This window comes from Anser brachyrhynchus (assembly GCF_964034855.1).
Source record: "Anser brachyrhynchus genome assembly, chromosome: Z".
Lineage (NCBI taxonomy): Eukaryota > Metazoa > Chordata > Aves > Anseriformes > Anatidae > Anser > Anser brachyrhynchus.
This window is the reverse complement of record NC_137697.1, coordinates 20,305,677-20,322,645: the sequence shown is the minus strand read 5'-3', so window position 1 is coordinate 20,322,645 and position 16,969 is coordinate 20,305,677. Positions and strand designations below refer to the sequence as shown.

At 34.5% G+C, this 16,969-nt stretch overlaps 1 long non-coding RNA gene across 1 annotated transcript; it reads right to left on the bottom strand.

The window, feature by feature from the left end:
* On the bottom strand, positions 1-14,406 carry LOC308185414. The gene is made up of 3 exons (XR_013943352.1): positions 14,349-14,406; positions 12,051-12,116; positions 1-10,244 (listed from the first exon to the last, which is right to left on the bottom strand). It is a non-coding gene; the product is annotated as an uncharacterized lncRNA (long non-coding RNA).
* Positions 14,407-16,969: the final 2,563 nt, after the last annotated feature.

Below are 16,969 nucleotides of genomic sequence, written 5' to 3'. Positions count from 1 at the left end.
TCTTTAATTGTAGTCTCACATGTGCAAAATAAATAAATAAAAATAATAATAATAAAAAATCTTTTCTTGGTCCTTATATCACTCATTTGTGTGCCAGCCATTCACTGGATTTCAACAGGTGTTCAGGATGCTACAGTTGAAAGTGAAGAAGTATTGATTGAAATAGTGTATTTTACAATACCCTCAGAAATCTTTGATTTTATCCCACTACTTCACACCAATAAGAGCACGAAGACAGACATAATAAAAGTTCAAATCCTGTATGAGGAAGATATCATTAGCTCATTAGTTAAATTTGCATTTGTATGAAAATTTTCACTGCATACATTACAACACTAGGTATTTAGGTTAATTTAATAACTTCCTTCATGCAAATATAGCACTTTAAATGTAAAAGAGTCACATTTTCTCGTGTTAAATCACCTATGGAACAATAACGAAAACAAAACAAAACAAATAACAAAAACATGCCTGCAATTTATACTTCCTAATTCACTTATTTCTTAAGAAAATCCTGAAGATGAACAATCCAAACAGATTTTATTAATACACTCTTAATAATGTAGGAGTTTAAGCGGAAAGAACAGACAGAGACAGGTTTGGGCAGTAAAGGACCATAACCAACTGCCTTGGGGTGAGTTGCTAGAAACTTCAGTTAGTTAGACTTACTACAGGCTTGACAAGTAAAGAGCCTGTGCTAAGCAAAACCAGTCTAGCCTGTAGGAGCTGGGTGTGACTTTAAATGATCTGCCTTTCTTACCAGCCAGAAATGGCTGGGTGAGAAACAGAGAGACCACAGACACCCCCTGTCCTGCCCCCAAGAAGCAGTGGGGCTCCAGTGCTACTGTGATACAAATTTCTGGTTACAGACTTCTTCCATGAGCACTGACCCGCAGAACAGTTTTGGCAGTAGTCCTTTTTGCTGGCTTCTCATCCTGACTGACCCGCTTACCATGTTTTTAGCAGCAGGTTTCAGTGCTTGGCTGGCCTCCTGGCCCTTCACTACATAGAGCTATAGCAGCCTCAAGGACAGTGCAGTCAAGCGCTGAAACACAGCAGCCCACGGAGCAATACTTCAACTACAGGTTATGAATATATATAAACTTCAGCTTGCCTGTGGTGCACAGTTAGTTTTTGTCAAGAACGTAATTGCAATATACTTAGGCAATAAATATCAAATGCAATGAATTTCAGCAAGAAACTAAAGCACAAAAAAGTTAAAATACGAAGTGTCAAAACCAGGCAAGTTTAGATTTCTGAGTTGGACTAGGGTTCCTGTTTGACTACCCAAAATTGTCCTGGTTTCATCTGGGATAGAGTTAATTTCCTTCTGACTAACTGGCATGGTGCTGTGTTTTGGATTTAGGATGAGAATAATACTGCTAACACACCGATGTTTTAGTCGTTGAGCAGTGCTTACCCTGAGTCAAGGACTCTTCTGCTTCTTGTGCTGCCCTGCCAGCGAGGAGGCTGGGGGTGCACAAGGAGCTGGGAGGGGACACAGCCAGGACAGCTGGCCCAGGCTGGCCAAAGAGATGTCCATACCACACGGTGTCATGCTGGACAATAGGAACGGGGGAGTTGGCCTGCGGGGCTTCTGTTGCTTGGGGTCTGGGTGGGCATTGGTGGCGAGCTGCATTGTGCATCACTTGCTTTGTATATTCTTTGTACATTCCTTCCTGCACCCCCACTCTTTCCTTTTAAACTGTCTTTATCTCAACCCGTAAGTTTTACTTTTGTTTTTGCCTGATTCTCTACAGCAGCCCACTGTGGAGAGGGGAATGAGCAAATGGTTCTGTGGTGCTGAGTTGCCTGCCAGGTTACACCAAAACACAAATGTACCAGACAAAAAGTTTAAAAAATGCTTGCAGAAACAGTGGGAAATAATAAGATGACGAATTGTGTTCACTAAAAAAAAAAAAAAAAAAAAAAAAACCATTAAATCACTAAATTTACTATAAGACTAAACCTCACTAAAGACAGTAAAAAATCTAAAGATCACTAAAGATCACTAAAAAACTCAACACCCGCTAACTTAGAATAGGGCGTATGATTTTTAATGCTACAAATTCCATAGTTTTTAGTGGTTTAGAATACAAATATATGAAAAAACATAGAACAGAGTTGAGGCATTGGGTATTGTTAGACATATTACAGAACAGAGCTAAGCTTGAAAAATAATTCCAGCTATTATTAAAATGTGAATATTTTCTAAACTTTCTTTTAAACTATATTCTTTATATTTTTCTGAAATTTAATCTCATTAAGTGAGGGTAAAATAGGACATTAGCAGTGAAAATATAATTTAATAGTGGTGTATTGCTAACGGTAGTTATCCAGTGACTATGAAGACAGCTGTGAAAACTTAATAAAACTGTAATTCCTCATATAAATGGCTATTTTAGCACCATGTAGACTCAAATGTTTAATTAAAATAATTGCTTATATGGCTCGGGATAGTCTTTTTATTATGAAATGGAGACTTGATATGGCCTTTTACCTATTCCTTATTTTAATTAAGCTGAGCTGTAAATCTCTCTCTATTTTTTTTTCCCCATTGTTGGCTCCATTTAATCTGTTCTCTTTCCTTTTCTCCAGAGAAATTATCTCATAGCCAGGGCATCAATTGCTCAACAATCTATTCCTTACTATTCAGAGAGAGTACCATATACAGAATTTTGAGTTGTAGAATCAGTTAACTCCAGAAAGAACGTGTTTTATGATGTGGTCTCTTCCACAAGCCAAATTATAAAATATATATTGACTCCTATTTCACATGAAAACTGTTCTGTCCTGTGACTCTCATTTAGGAGAACATTATATCTTCATGATGTAATGACAAACAATCCCTTAGGTTGACATATCTGATTACTCTTGTTAAAATTCAGTGTATTTGAAGATGAATTCATGTCATTTCAGCCTTAGACTCTGTCTTCTATTTTATCTTTTTTTGCTAGATTTAGCAATCATGTGTTCCCTGGGCATATATGATTCAGGATTGGTGTAGGAATACAGTTCATCATAGTTTTTCTAATGTTCTTGAAGGAGGCTATGTAGACAGCATGGAATATATAACATATTATCCCACATAAATATATCTGGGCATGTAAATCTTTATTAGGATTTTTTACTTTTCTCTGAGATTTTCAAGAGAAGTGCTAATTGTCTACCGCACTAGAGGCAGAGAGATAGAAAAACTCTTGATTTTGTTCCTATTAGATCCAACTGGGAAGTGCCCAAGGCTTTCTATATAGAACCAGAGAGGTTTAATTGAACTATTATTATATGAGGAAAGATGGTTTTCGTGATGGATACTAATATATGGGGAAAATGCCCATAGAATAATTCAGTGCATTTTGCACAGAGAGAATCAAACTGTAGTCAAAATTGGGCTCGTGAAAATTTTTGGTCAACAGCTCCAACTGCTAATAGTGTTGGTAAATTTGTGTTCTGCTAAGTTTCCAGGAATTTCTTATAGATTACTGGACACCTCTTTTTGGATATTAAAACAGTACCTAGATGGAGTTTAGAAGTGAGGAACTTAAAGTGAAAATAAACTTTTTCTGTCTTTTAATTTCATGGATTTAGATTGTCCCTGAAGTACCTTTATGAAAGCGTGGAATAAGCTGGCTGAACTGTTCTAGCAACTTTGGCTGGGAAAGTAAAAATCACTCAGAACTTTTGGCTATTAGTTTTAATACCCAGTCTCCAAACATATGACTCAAATGAACATTTGTTCTCTTTGCTGTGGCAAAATGTGAAATTCATGGAGATGGCTATATTTTGCAAGAGTTTAAATGACACATGTGCCACGAAGTTAAATTTGGTTGTTTTTCCATGCTACTATGTGATTTGCACCAATCTAAAATTTTTGGATATGTTTCTTTGAGAATGAAGCTTACTGCTGCTCTTCCAGGACTGCCATTCTGCAATTCACTTCGACCAAATTATGCTTGAGTAGAATTTTGTTGCACTTAAAAAAAAGTGAAAGCTTAATCCCATTGAACAAGCTTTAAAACTAATTCAGTAACTGGCAAATCCCATTTAGGCTGTTGTTTAAAAGGAGCAATAGGGGGATTTTTTTCTCTTCCTACTTAATTAAGTAATTCTATTGTGCATATTCTGTGGCAAATTCTTTCCTTGATTTGTGTTTTAATTTATCTTAAAATTTCCACAGGTACTGTAGTAATTTGTTTTTTAAATGCATATATTAACAGTGCCTAATCTCTCTATGAATACTGGCTTTGGAAAAATGCAATTCTATCCAATAAGGAGAATGTAGATGCCTCTGTCACTCTAAATTAATATCTCCATATTGCAAATCCTGAAAAACAATAAATGCTATTTAATTCAGAAACTAAATTCCTTGAATGTTTTTACTGATTAGAATACATTAAAATAGTTTTCATATTTTATTTGAACAGTAATAATTAAATGAAAGATAGATTTCAATCAGCCTGGCAAAACTTTTTGAAATATAATATTTAATTTGTAAATAGCCCCCAGAAAGATAATCAGTGCACAGAAGAGTGTGCCAAATGATGATACTTCTGAGAAAACATTTTCATGAGCTATGCAGCAGATCAGATAGCTACCAAATAACATAATATTAAAAAGAAAAGTTGTTTCAGAGACAGTAGCAATTTTGATTTTAGTGGTTATGAAACAGACCTCAACACCAGTAAAAGTACACAAAAATTGAAGAGAGAGAGCGTTCTTAAAATTAAGGTGGATTTTCAGATTTCCAGAGCTGCCACAGGAGATTTCTAAGCTGTTCTAGAAAAAGCCTAGAGATCATCACCGATGATTTCTTATTTGGAAGAATATCAGAGAAAGCAAATGAATCAACATACACTAAGATGGAATCAAAATGCGAACAATAGGGTTTATTACTGGAGACCAAAGAGTTTTGTTCTAAAGTACACATCTGCTTGTTCAGATGTATAGCACCCTAGTTCTAGTTCTATAAATGGTATCTTGTTTAAGTAGTTCAGATGTGGAGGTACCTGTCACTGTAGACAGGTTCATTTGGTTAAATTAATCCCATCCAAAAAGAAATGGGCAAGGTTGGGCAAGGTTTTGGTTCTGCAAGGCAAGTTTCTCCTTAAGATATCTATTTGACCATCTACCTGAAGACCTGCTGGATCATGCAAGTTACTGTAGACTTCAGTAGTCATGAAAATAAGTTGAAGAGGAAGAAAGGCAGGTAATTTTACCATTAAATCCCATGACCAAGGGAAAGCACAGAACTGAGAAGACAAATACTTAGTTATATAACCTGTGTGGAAATGCAATGTTCAAGTTCTCTGGAGCCCTAAGCCACTTTCCAAAAAAGTTGTTGAAAGTATAAGCTACAGGACTACAATCATTAAACTATTGTTATAAAAAATACTGATTAACAAGAAAGGGTATGAAAGAGACACATAAAAAGTTTTCCAAAACCTATTAAGAAAGCCTTACAGAAGGCAACTTTTTCTGTGCAATTTGACTGGTTATCAAAAGAAAGATGAAAGATGACCTTATAAGGATGTACTTGAACAGAGTGGGAAGATTTAAGTTAATGAAATATTAAGTTATCCAGAGGAAGCACAAGAACAAAACTTTGAATTTAAAGTCATAGAAATAGAAATAAGGTATTCATCCATAATAATTAAGGTGGATAGTCATTGGAACAAACAAGTATATTCAGATGAACATCAGATGTTTGTTTTTTTCAATACACTCAGATTGTTTGGTTCAAACCTGGGTTAACCAGACAAAGTTTATGGCCCATGTTATGTGGGAGATCTAAATCATCGATTTCACAATTACATTTGACCTTTAATTTCTGTGATTCTGTGATTTTCTGTTTTTAGAAAACACACATTTAGTATAAATGACATAGAAGAACATGAAGAAACCATCCCTGTCCTCCATCCCAAAACAGAATGAATCTGAATCTAACTTAAATCTGAAACAGAGTATAGACCTTGCAGACCTCTATCTACGAATGAGTATACCTATATTTGAGATGGTTGTATATGCAAAACACCATTACACCAACATAACATTTTATTGCTGTACAAGGCAAATAACTACCTTTGTCCTTTATAAGACTAAAAGTTACTTTTCCTGGGATTTTTTGAGTACAGCTATCACCATCCCTTCCCTCCTCAGCAATACTATCAGCTTTACTGTATGTAAAGGACTCAACCCTCATCCTGGAAAGGAGTCACTGTATGGTCTGCCTGAGCAATTAATGTGGGTGGCTAATATGTAATAATGAAGATACTGAAAGACAATTTAGTAAGCTCAGCAATGTGATGGACAGCTACTTAATTGCACAGGAGAAAGTTAATTCACTACTGAAGTGTCATTATATAAATAATGCTTGTGTGTTCAACAGGCATCTCTACCTAATAGACATATTATTAAAGCTAAATTACAGCAAAGCTGTGAGACATCTCCATCTAAGCAAGACAGGCAAGTCAAAATGCATAATGAGATATTTATTCTAATAATTTTCAGTTTAGTCACTTACTGTAATTACTATTGGATGCCTTATCTTTCATTGCTTCGTTTGTCATCTTTGGACCCACCTGATTTGTATTTCTGTTGTTCTTTTAAAAATATGTAAGTAATATAAAGGAGTACTGAACTTTTTTTTTTTTTTTTTTTTTACTTTACTTTAAGCAGTTACTTAATTGCAGGAGTGATATGAAAACAGGATGAGATATGAAGCAACAGAAGTGAGTATTTAATATGAACTAGAAAAAATAACATAAACTGCTAGATGAATTTGGACATATGGGAATCTTGACTTTAAATTTTCAGTCTCTCATGGCTGCAGAAAAGCTTTAAAATATAATAAAAGTGTTAATTGTAAGTTAGGAAATTAAAATAGATATTAGAAAACCTCTTTTCCTGTTATTGAAATCTCACTGTTTTTAAGGCAAGCTTTTGTTCTGGAGCAGAGAAGGGTTAAATATTATTATAAATAATAGACTGCAGTAATATAGATCTTCATTATTAAAATTGTATCAAAACAATCCCTAATCCATACAAAGCCCTAAAAAAATGGACCAAAGAAATTTAGGGGAAATACAATTGTCCTAGTATGCAAATCTTCCACATTTCTTATTTTCTTATTTTTAGAACCCCGCAAGGGTATCAATAGTACAATTTAATAATTACAAACACTTTCTATGCCAGTCAGAAATAGAAACTAAATGCAACATGTGCCCACATTTCTTCAGTTTTGGATGGTAGTACAAAACTGATTTTTCAAGTTATTTTTTTTACTTTTTTTTTTTTTTTTTTTTTTACTTTCATATCAAGACATTAATATATGGGGCAGCCTCACAAGTTCTGTTATTTTCAGACTATAGTCTGTACTACCACAACTGAGTATGCAATCCAAAAATAGGCTCTTCAAACTTCATATAAAGATATATAAAACAGTAAGCTTGTTTTCTTAGTAATATTGAGATTCTTTGTCCAGGTTCTTCCTTGTTTAGAGCAAGTGCAACAGGATAATTGATATTTTTTTTAATTACTATTATTATTTTAATACATTATAAGATTGTATTCAGATTTTATTCTTGGACTTTAATTCAACACAGACAATTGTTTTTGCATTATTGTGTTCAGCTATTGTATTTCTTTGGTTCTCAAGATACACCAATGGCATTATAACTCTAGTTGTATACAACACAAATAACCACTGACATTGTAGAAACAAGTTGTTTCTACATCATTTTGCATTTATACATTTTCCTTTAACTTTACATTTTAGGAAATAGCTTTAATTGACAGTTTATTCCTCACACATAATACTCATTTTTTATTAAACATGTTTTATTAAATATTAACGTTTATTCTCTTTAAATATTAATTCTTCTGGCAATAGTATTATTTAGTAGTACTTAGTAATATCCACAATATAACAACTACTGATATGACATAGTTCTTCATTTAATTGTTTACACTTTGGCATTGAAAATACTTGTTTTCTCCACCTTAAAGTATGGATAAGCTATATAAGGTTATTTACTCATACGTCACTTCATGATTTTACATTAGGTTTAAATGTATTTTTTGCCTACTCTGCCTTTCTTAAAAATAGGAAAAAAAAAAAAAAAAAAAAAAAAAGATCTACATTCTGGTTTCCTCTTTGCTGCAAAATGGCTAAAGGTTCAGACTAAAGGCCTGACTTGTAATCCTTTTTTTGTGTCAGTACTCTTTCATCATTTCATTAATTCTCCTGTCTTGGTGGACTATTCATACAAACAAAGGATGTCTCAGTTAAGCATGTGGAGTGTCATTTAGCTTTAATCACTTATGTTTGGATTATTTTCATTTTCACTTATGAATATTTGGTATCTTAATATTTTTTTTTTCTTTGACCAATTTCAGAAGGTTTTTTGTTTGTTTGTTTGCTTGTTTGTTTCCCTAGAGGTCTGTAGAAACATTGCTGAATATATAGCTTAATGTTGCACAGTTATAGTGCAGTATTAAAGCAAATCGTTTAAAAGCCAAGTTTAAGTATTCCGGTTTGTCACTGAAGACAATGGGAGTTTTGTTTACACAGGCCTAGCCTCTAAAGCATGCCAGATGTTGTGTAATGAGACACACAAGGACGGAAATAGATGTTTGCTCTTCACAAAGTCAGGCATGCTCTTCAGAAAAGTGATTCTTTAACCAACTGTTTTTTTCCTTTTTCTCTCACCTGTCCATTTCTACAGGAATTGGCTTTTTATTATTAGACAATAAATACTACTCCCCTGGGAAGCAGGAAAAAAGATTTTATTACTCCAATTATGAAGTAAGTACTCCAGATAGTAACTCATGCTTCAAAAATAGTAAGTAACAGACAACAGTGTAATTCACTCTCTTCCCAGCGTTTTATGTTATTATTGAAAACTTTGCTGAGCTGTGCCTTTTGTTTATTGATAGCTTCCCATTCAAATTAGGTCTGCGTGAGGAACTTTTTCAGTTAGCTATTTTAAAACGTGTTTGCTCTTGAACTAGCTAAAGCTCTTTTACAATTGATATGGCTTTGCTCATTAGGTTTAGAAAAAGGGTTTATTAGTAGCCAGCATTCATTTGTCCTGTTTTTGCCAACACTTTAAAATATTCTGAAATGTGACAACCTTCCAAAGCACTTGTGCTTAGAGCGACAGGTTCCTTGTGAGAATCAATCTGGTGAGAAGTCAGACTGAGAAATCAACAGATCTTTCTTCTCCACTCACAAGCTCTCCTTTTTGTTGTTCGTAAGGTCATCTTTATACTAAAGCTGTATAGTTACCCAGACTCAGAGCTCTTACTGGTCAGCATCTACTAATACTGTAACTTGCTCATTGTTATGGAAGGGAAGTACCACAATGAGAGACATGAGCTCAGTCATCACATCTAATGGTGATCTCTAATGATCTGAGCACCTTGTAGTCTTTTTTTTTTCTTCCCTAGAAAGTAACAATGTTCTTTCACTTAACAAATAAAGTAACCAGCACACTCTAAGAGGTGAGACTGTGAGACTAGACACCGTGTCTCCAATGTGACAGACCAAAGTTTTGTCAGCTGAGTAGAAAGGCCTTTCAGTTCACCGGTACTCAGTATAGCTGCTTATTTGTACCTCATGAACCTCGTGAAGTTCATCAAGGAGACATGCAAAGTACTGTATTGCCAGCAGGTCAAAAGAGGTGACCCTTCCCCTCTCTCTACTCTGCAATGGTGAGGCCATACCTGGACTTCTGTGTCCACTTCTGGGCCTCCCAGCACAAGAGATACATGGACGTAGTGGGGAAGGTCCAACGTAGGGCCACAAAAATGGTGAAGGGACTGTGGCAGCTCTCCTGTGAGGAAAGGCTGAGAGAGATGCGTCTGCTCAGCATGGAGAAAAGGAGGCTCAGGGATGATCTTAACCACATATACAAAAACCTGAAAGGCAGGTGCTAAGAGGACAGATCCAGGTTCTTTTCAGTGCTGTCCATTGACAGGACAAGAGGTAATGGGCACAATCAGAACACAAGAGTTCATTTGAACATCCGGAAGCACTTGTTTTTTTGTGGGTGATGAAGCACCAAAACAGGTTTCCCCGGGAGGTTGTGGAGTCACCTTTCTTGGACATACTCAGAAGACATCTGGATGTAGTCCTGGACCATCTGCTCCCAGCTTGAGCAGGGGGGTTGGACCAGATGACCTTCAGAGGTCCCTTCCAACCTCAGCCGTTTCGTGATTCTGTGAAATCTCATTTTATTCCTAACCTGTAATATAAAACTAATGTGGTTACAGTTCTTAAAGGGTCATGCTACAAGAAAATACTTAGTACACACTGCAAAACTAAAATTTTACTTGAAGCAACAAATGGCTAGAAAAGAAACATTGCTCTATAAAACACGAAGTACAGGGCTACATGAAAAGAATCTAGAAGTGATAAAGTGGCTTTTTTATCTCTTCATGAGGTATTTTCAGACAAAGGACCTTCCAAATACTTAAACGTGAAATTTTGACATTGTCTACCTAATATTTTACTGAAACTATTAAGATACTAATATGGTATCTTCAGAGTACTTATATATGTATTTTAATGGCAATTCACTTTAAATGTCATGAAGGGTCAAACTTACACTCAGCATTCGTACATATTCGATATCCAAACATTTTAGAATGTGCAGTAAGAGCCAGCCTTTCTCTGACCTCTTACCATTTATCAAAACTTAAGCCCTGCCCAAATATACACAAGAACTAACATAGTTTAATGGAATTTTTCAAATGGATTCCAGCGGAGACTAGAGGCCTGGAAGCCAGCATAGTTGAGAGGCTGGCAATGTCTGTTTAGATATGTAACAAAAAAGAGGGAATACACAATCCAATAGCAAAAAAGAAATAAAAGAATCTCAAATATCCTCAAAGGATCCTCAATCTGATGATTACATTTTCAGATACTACCTTTTCATACAGGCAAGTGTATTAGTAAATATATGTGCTCTGATCTTGAAGTGAAATAAAGTGCTTATTAAGTTTCTTGCGTGTCTTGGTTTCAGCTGGGATAGAATTAATTTTCTTCTGAGTAACTGGCATGGTGCTTTGCTTCAGATAAGAATAATGTTGCTAACACACTGATGTTTCAGTTGTTGCTGAGCAGTGCTTACACTAAGTCAAGGCCTTTTCAGCTTCTCATGCTGCCCTGCCAGCGAGGAGGCTGGGGGTGCACAAGGAGCTGGGAGGGGGCACAGCCAGGACAGCTGGCCCAAGGGGGCCAGACGGGTGTCCCATACCACACGGTGTCATGCTGGACAATAGGAACGGGGGGAGTTGGCCTGCGGGGCTTCTGTTGCTTGGGGTCTGGGTGGGCAATGGTGAGCAGGTGGTGAGTGATTGCATTGTGCATCATTTTCTTTGTATATTATGATTATAACTCCCCCCCCCCTTCTTTTCTGTCTTATTAAACTGTCTTCATCTCAATCCATGAGTTTACATCTTTTTTTCTTTCCTTTTCTTTTTTTTTTTTTTGTTTTCTGATTCTTTCCCCCATCCCACTGTGGAGAGTAGTGAATGGCTGTGTGATGTTTAGCTGCCTGCTGAGTTAAACCACAGCATTCTATCAGACAAACATAGCTTTGATATATGAATCAGATGAAGACTCCTTAGCTACAACAACTTGTAAGCCTTTTTCTTTAAGGAATATTTTTCATCCAAAAAATGGCATTCAGAAAAAAAGAAAAAATAAATAAATAAATAAATATATATATATATATATAACTGGTGCAAAAAAGGAAAACAGATTTAGAAAAGAAGGCCTGTGTGCAAGACAACATATTTACATGAGACACAGATATCTAGAACTATGGAAAAAGAAAACTACATTTCATCTAAGGAGAAAGAATACTCAGGCTGGTCAAGAATTCCTATCTTGTTCAGAATATGAAAGAAAATTGTTTTGGCAAACAAAAAAATTGTTCAGGAATGAACTTTAAATAATTCTTTAGTTGTTTGGAAAACAGTAGCAAAACCACGACAAATAATATTATACAGAAGAAAAAGACATAGACATTTCTTAACATACTTACTATTTGTTTTAATTATAAAGCCATAGCACAGTTGTTAGGGGACACAGAAGCAGCTGAGGTATTTACCTGTTGGAAACAGAAAATAAGATTTCCTTAAATGCTTATGACATTATGTTTTTCATGCAACATACATATTAAAGCTGGAAAGGATTATTGTATTTTTAATTTTTATTTTTTAAGAATTGAGAGTATGAACTACTTTACTATAAGCCACAGATACAGTGTGGTATCTGAAAACACTAAAGGGTGACAAATAACTTCTAAAATGTATAGATAATAAATTTAGATATTTTGGCATTAATATTCTGAAGAAGGAGGATCTGTTTCAATGAAATATGGAATCACAATTACTTACTATGATGTAAATGGGAAAATATTATTACCAATTAAATGGCCTAGAGAGTTCCAGGGCTGTAAATGGAATTTAGTTGGGCTTTTTTATCTCTTTTTTTTTTTTTTTTCTTGAATCTCTTTTAACCCAAAGGAATCTTTAAAAATATTTAAACAATTTCTAAAGCTTAAATTGCCAGGTGATTTGCAATATATAAAATATATGCAAATAAAGTTTTTCCATTTTGCAAATTACCTGGCAATTTAAGCTTTAAGCTTTAAGCTTCTGTAGCAGAACAAATCAGAGCAGTGCTGTCATATACTTCCAAGTGGAAACACGTCTTCAGGAAAAGAACAGAACTTACTGACCTAGATCCTGTAATGTAACCAAGCCCAAAACCTTTATTCTAAAAATTATGATTAGCATGAAACAATGTCTGGAATTTGATAGCACAAGCAGCAGTCTATAGTACTTTGGGTAGTATGTAATTAGCTTCTATATTTTATGTGTGTGTGTATATATTATATGTATATATATACACTCTGTGCATACGTATGTGCGTATCTGTACGTTCATATCTATATGCAGAGAAAGAGAGAGGGGATAGAGGTGATTTCCCATTAGAATCAAAAGAAAAATCATTCAAAATTTGAAAAAAATTGAAAGATTAATTCATGGCATATGACCTCAGACAACATAGTATTTATATCAGTATTTATAACATAAATATATATATTTATTTAAATATAATTATAATGACAGTTTTTTAGAAAAAGTCGTTGATAAAAAGATTCTTAGAAAACAAGCTAGTAAAGCTATTTACCTTATGAAATTTCGTACAGAAATCTGAAACATGCAAAGGCAGTGGAAGTTGTTTTGTAATGTATTATTTCAAGGCTGTGGTTTTAAAAACACAAGTTCAAAGTCCATAAATTTATGAAGTGTGAATTGCAAATATGAACCAACAGAAAAAGGTTAGAATGAGCTAACACAGTTCACAAATACTATCTCAAAATTAACCAGATACCAGAAGGTCAGTTCTATCTGTTTCAGAGAACATTTTAATCTTTCTATAATTAGATAATACTGTTGTCCCAGATATCAATGTGAAATGTAAAATTACACAGGCCCCACTTCATAGAGGACGTGACAGAGAGGGAAGAACTAGTGTAGGGATTCAAAAATGATGTGGTAATGAATTTTGCAACAGTATTCTGGGAAGACTTGAGTGGGAAAAAACAAATTAATCAGGGGAAAGGATGTTACAGGAAATGAGATAGGAGCTGATGAAAGCCTTGTTGAGGGTGGATAAGAAAGGGGGTCAATATGACTGTATCTTGCTAACATACTAACTTCTTTTTAATTTATGTTTCTTTGCCAATGCTTGGCAAAACCACTGACCAAGCTTATCTTTTGGATGAAACGTCTACGTGAAAATGCATTATTTTTTAAACATTTCTCAGATTGTTAGTAAGTGGATGGAATACTTACGCTAATCTTTTCAATAAGTCATCATCTAAATAATACCAAGTTATTTTCCTGACTGCCTTTTCTTTGTGTTTCTATAATGCTCTAAGAAACACCCTTTCACAAAAATATTAACAGCATTGTTACTCGCTGTAACTCGATGTAACATTTCTCAAATGTTAAGTGCATTTCAGAGAAATGAACTTGGCACTAAGCAGAAAGTACACAACTTTATTCTGTTACTATAAATATTGTAAATTGAAGAAGAGATATTTTACAATGCAACTATACTTTTGAATAAAAATTTTCTATTCTTGACTCAAAATTTTGCTCTTCAAGTTCTGTATCACATCTGAGTTCTACATTATTCAAGTTTTCACTGATTGCAAATCTGGATATTATTCTGATTCATACAGCATGAAAAAACTAAGCACATATCAGTTATGGTGGTAGTGTGTATTGAGAAACAGAAACTCCCTTGAGTGCAAGAATGTACTTACCTGTACATTTTGGAAAAGCTAAAAGCAGCAAAATTCTTCACTCTTTCAGACCTGATCTATTTACATTTGGAAAGCAGAAATGCGAAAAATATGGAACCCTTTTATTACCATTTTTACAAAAACACATTTCACAGCAGGTCGAGACTTTACAGGGCCTCTATCAAATGTTTTAAACATCCTGTGGAATGGTTAATTTGTATGGTGTGATGGAAGTCTGCTTCTAAAGAAATGGAGTTACACACCCATCCATGACAGAGAGAATCTTAATTCTTTCCTTTGCTATTATTTATGTGGAGGAAATTGGAAGGAAGGGGTGGAATACATACTTACTGAGAAAAGCGTTGATGACAGATTTCTAAGGATAAGTAGTATTTAACAAGCATGTTGGAATAACTACTTGGACAAAAACTGGAAGAAATTTTCTTGTTTTCAAAAAAGCTCACAGAACAACTTCATGTGACAACTTCTTATTAACTAGTTCTTCTTTAATGTAACATATGCCAGGTCCACTTTTTTTTCATTTTTTTTTTCTTTCAAAAGCTTTTATTTTCATGAACTCTTGTTTATGTAAGGAGTCTCATTTATACTATTAATGTTCAACTAAGATTCTTCCTTGCAGTCAAGGTGCCAGGAATTCAGCTCTCACCTGCTATTTTTGAAAAATATTTCCTCTCAGGCATTTGAAGAACGTTGAATGAGTTTGCTTACATATTTAGGTCTAATTTATTTATTTATTTATTTACATTAACTCAGACACACCTGTCCAATGCTAACATAAAGATCATGGAAAAGAAGTTAGGGTTTCAAAGGCTTTGAGAACTGCAGTAATAGTTTATTTATCTCACCTTTTGCTGGTCACTTAGAGTACTTAAACCATAATGCTAGTATGTAGATACTGATAATTTAGGATTCTTACAACGCTCTAGTAGGTGAAAAATTAATTCTTCATTTCTTCTATAAATGTAGATTTATCAAAGGGTAATATCTAGCACTTTCTAATGCATGGTTAAGAGCTGCAGTCCAGATCCTAGCAGCTGGAGATGTTTACATTTATTTCTCTATTTCAAATTAATAAATTAGTCCTACTAAAGGATGTATCTAAGTTTCTAAGGGTTAAAACTTTGTTTGCATTGATTCACACTATCATAATAGTATTTACGCACCCCAAAAATCTTCTCTTTTGATAGACATACAATATTTGGCTGGAGCAGAGTGCACTCTGCATGCACTATAGCTTTAACACTCAATAATAATGATACCACAGAATATTTGAAATATTTTGGCAACCCCATTTAATAGATCTACACTAAATGTGTACCCTATTTATCACTTTATTTCACATAATTGTTAACAGTATACCCTTCCCTTCCCTTCCCTTCCCTTCCCTTCCCTTCCTTTCCCTTCCCTTCCCTTCCCTTCCCTTACCTCCTTTTTTTTAAATAAATCTGTAAACTGAGTCAGTACAAAATTGAATTGATGTTGAAATCATTTCCTCCAGAGATATGTACTGTTGTAAAGAAAAAATTCTTGCTACTGTCATTAGAAGAGAGAGAGCAATTACTGCATTTTTAAGATAAAATATCATTCTTTTCGAAATGATTTTAAATCTGAAGAGGCACAAGTTTAAGTAATATTTCATATATGATTCTTTGTTTTCAGAAGAAGCCTAATCTGCATGCTGAAATCTATCATTTTTCATATTCATAATTTGCCCCTTCTGAAAATGAGCCTCTCAAAATAATGAGTGTTGTTTGTTTTTTTTTTTTAGGTCTGCCAAGACATTTTTTATTTTAAGGATATGATTAATAACCTGCTATATATGTCAAAGGGCAAATTCAAAGGAAAGTATTTTTTTTAATATGAACCTTTGTGTCATGTCTCTCATTACAAACCATGCTGTATCTACAACTGTGTGCATGAGTAGCCATCAGAAACTTTCAGAGCTCTTTTCTGCATCAATCCCCACTGCCTGGTCTGTCTCCTACCCTTTTGCATACCATTTTATTCAAAGTAAGATGCGAAAGATTTTTAAAAAATCAACCTTTAAATGGATGTGCTTTCCTAAACCCTAAAGCCTACATCCTATACCTATGAAAACATAAAGTCTTCTGCCTGAAAAGAAGAGTACAGACTCCACATTACATATGCTGTCATGGACAAAATACCATCTTTTATTATCATTATTATTATTTTTATTTGTTGTTGTTGGTTAGGTTTACAAGCAGAGGGTTTACAGAGTTTCCTGAAAGCTGTTATTTTTAGAGATTTTTTTATAAAGGGATGCCATGGAATAGAACATATACCCTTTGCTTTAGCTCACCTGACTACCACATATGCAAGGTCACTGTTTCTTGTTTTGTCATTGCCCCAAATAAATTCTCAGGAGTAAACTTTAAGGGGAGAAAAACAGTCAAATTCTTGCATGCCGTTAAAAAGAATAGTCCTACTCAAACTAGGATATTACTGTCACCTCTGCTTCTTGCAGTCTCTAACATATCTGGCAATCACTCTTTTTTCTTCTTTATCTACAAATCTGACATCAATCCATAAGAATCATGCCAGTCAAAATTAAAGCAAAATCTTCCCTGTTTTCCTTCAACACTGTATCTTTCCTATTTAAT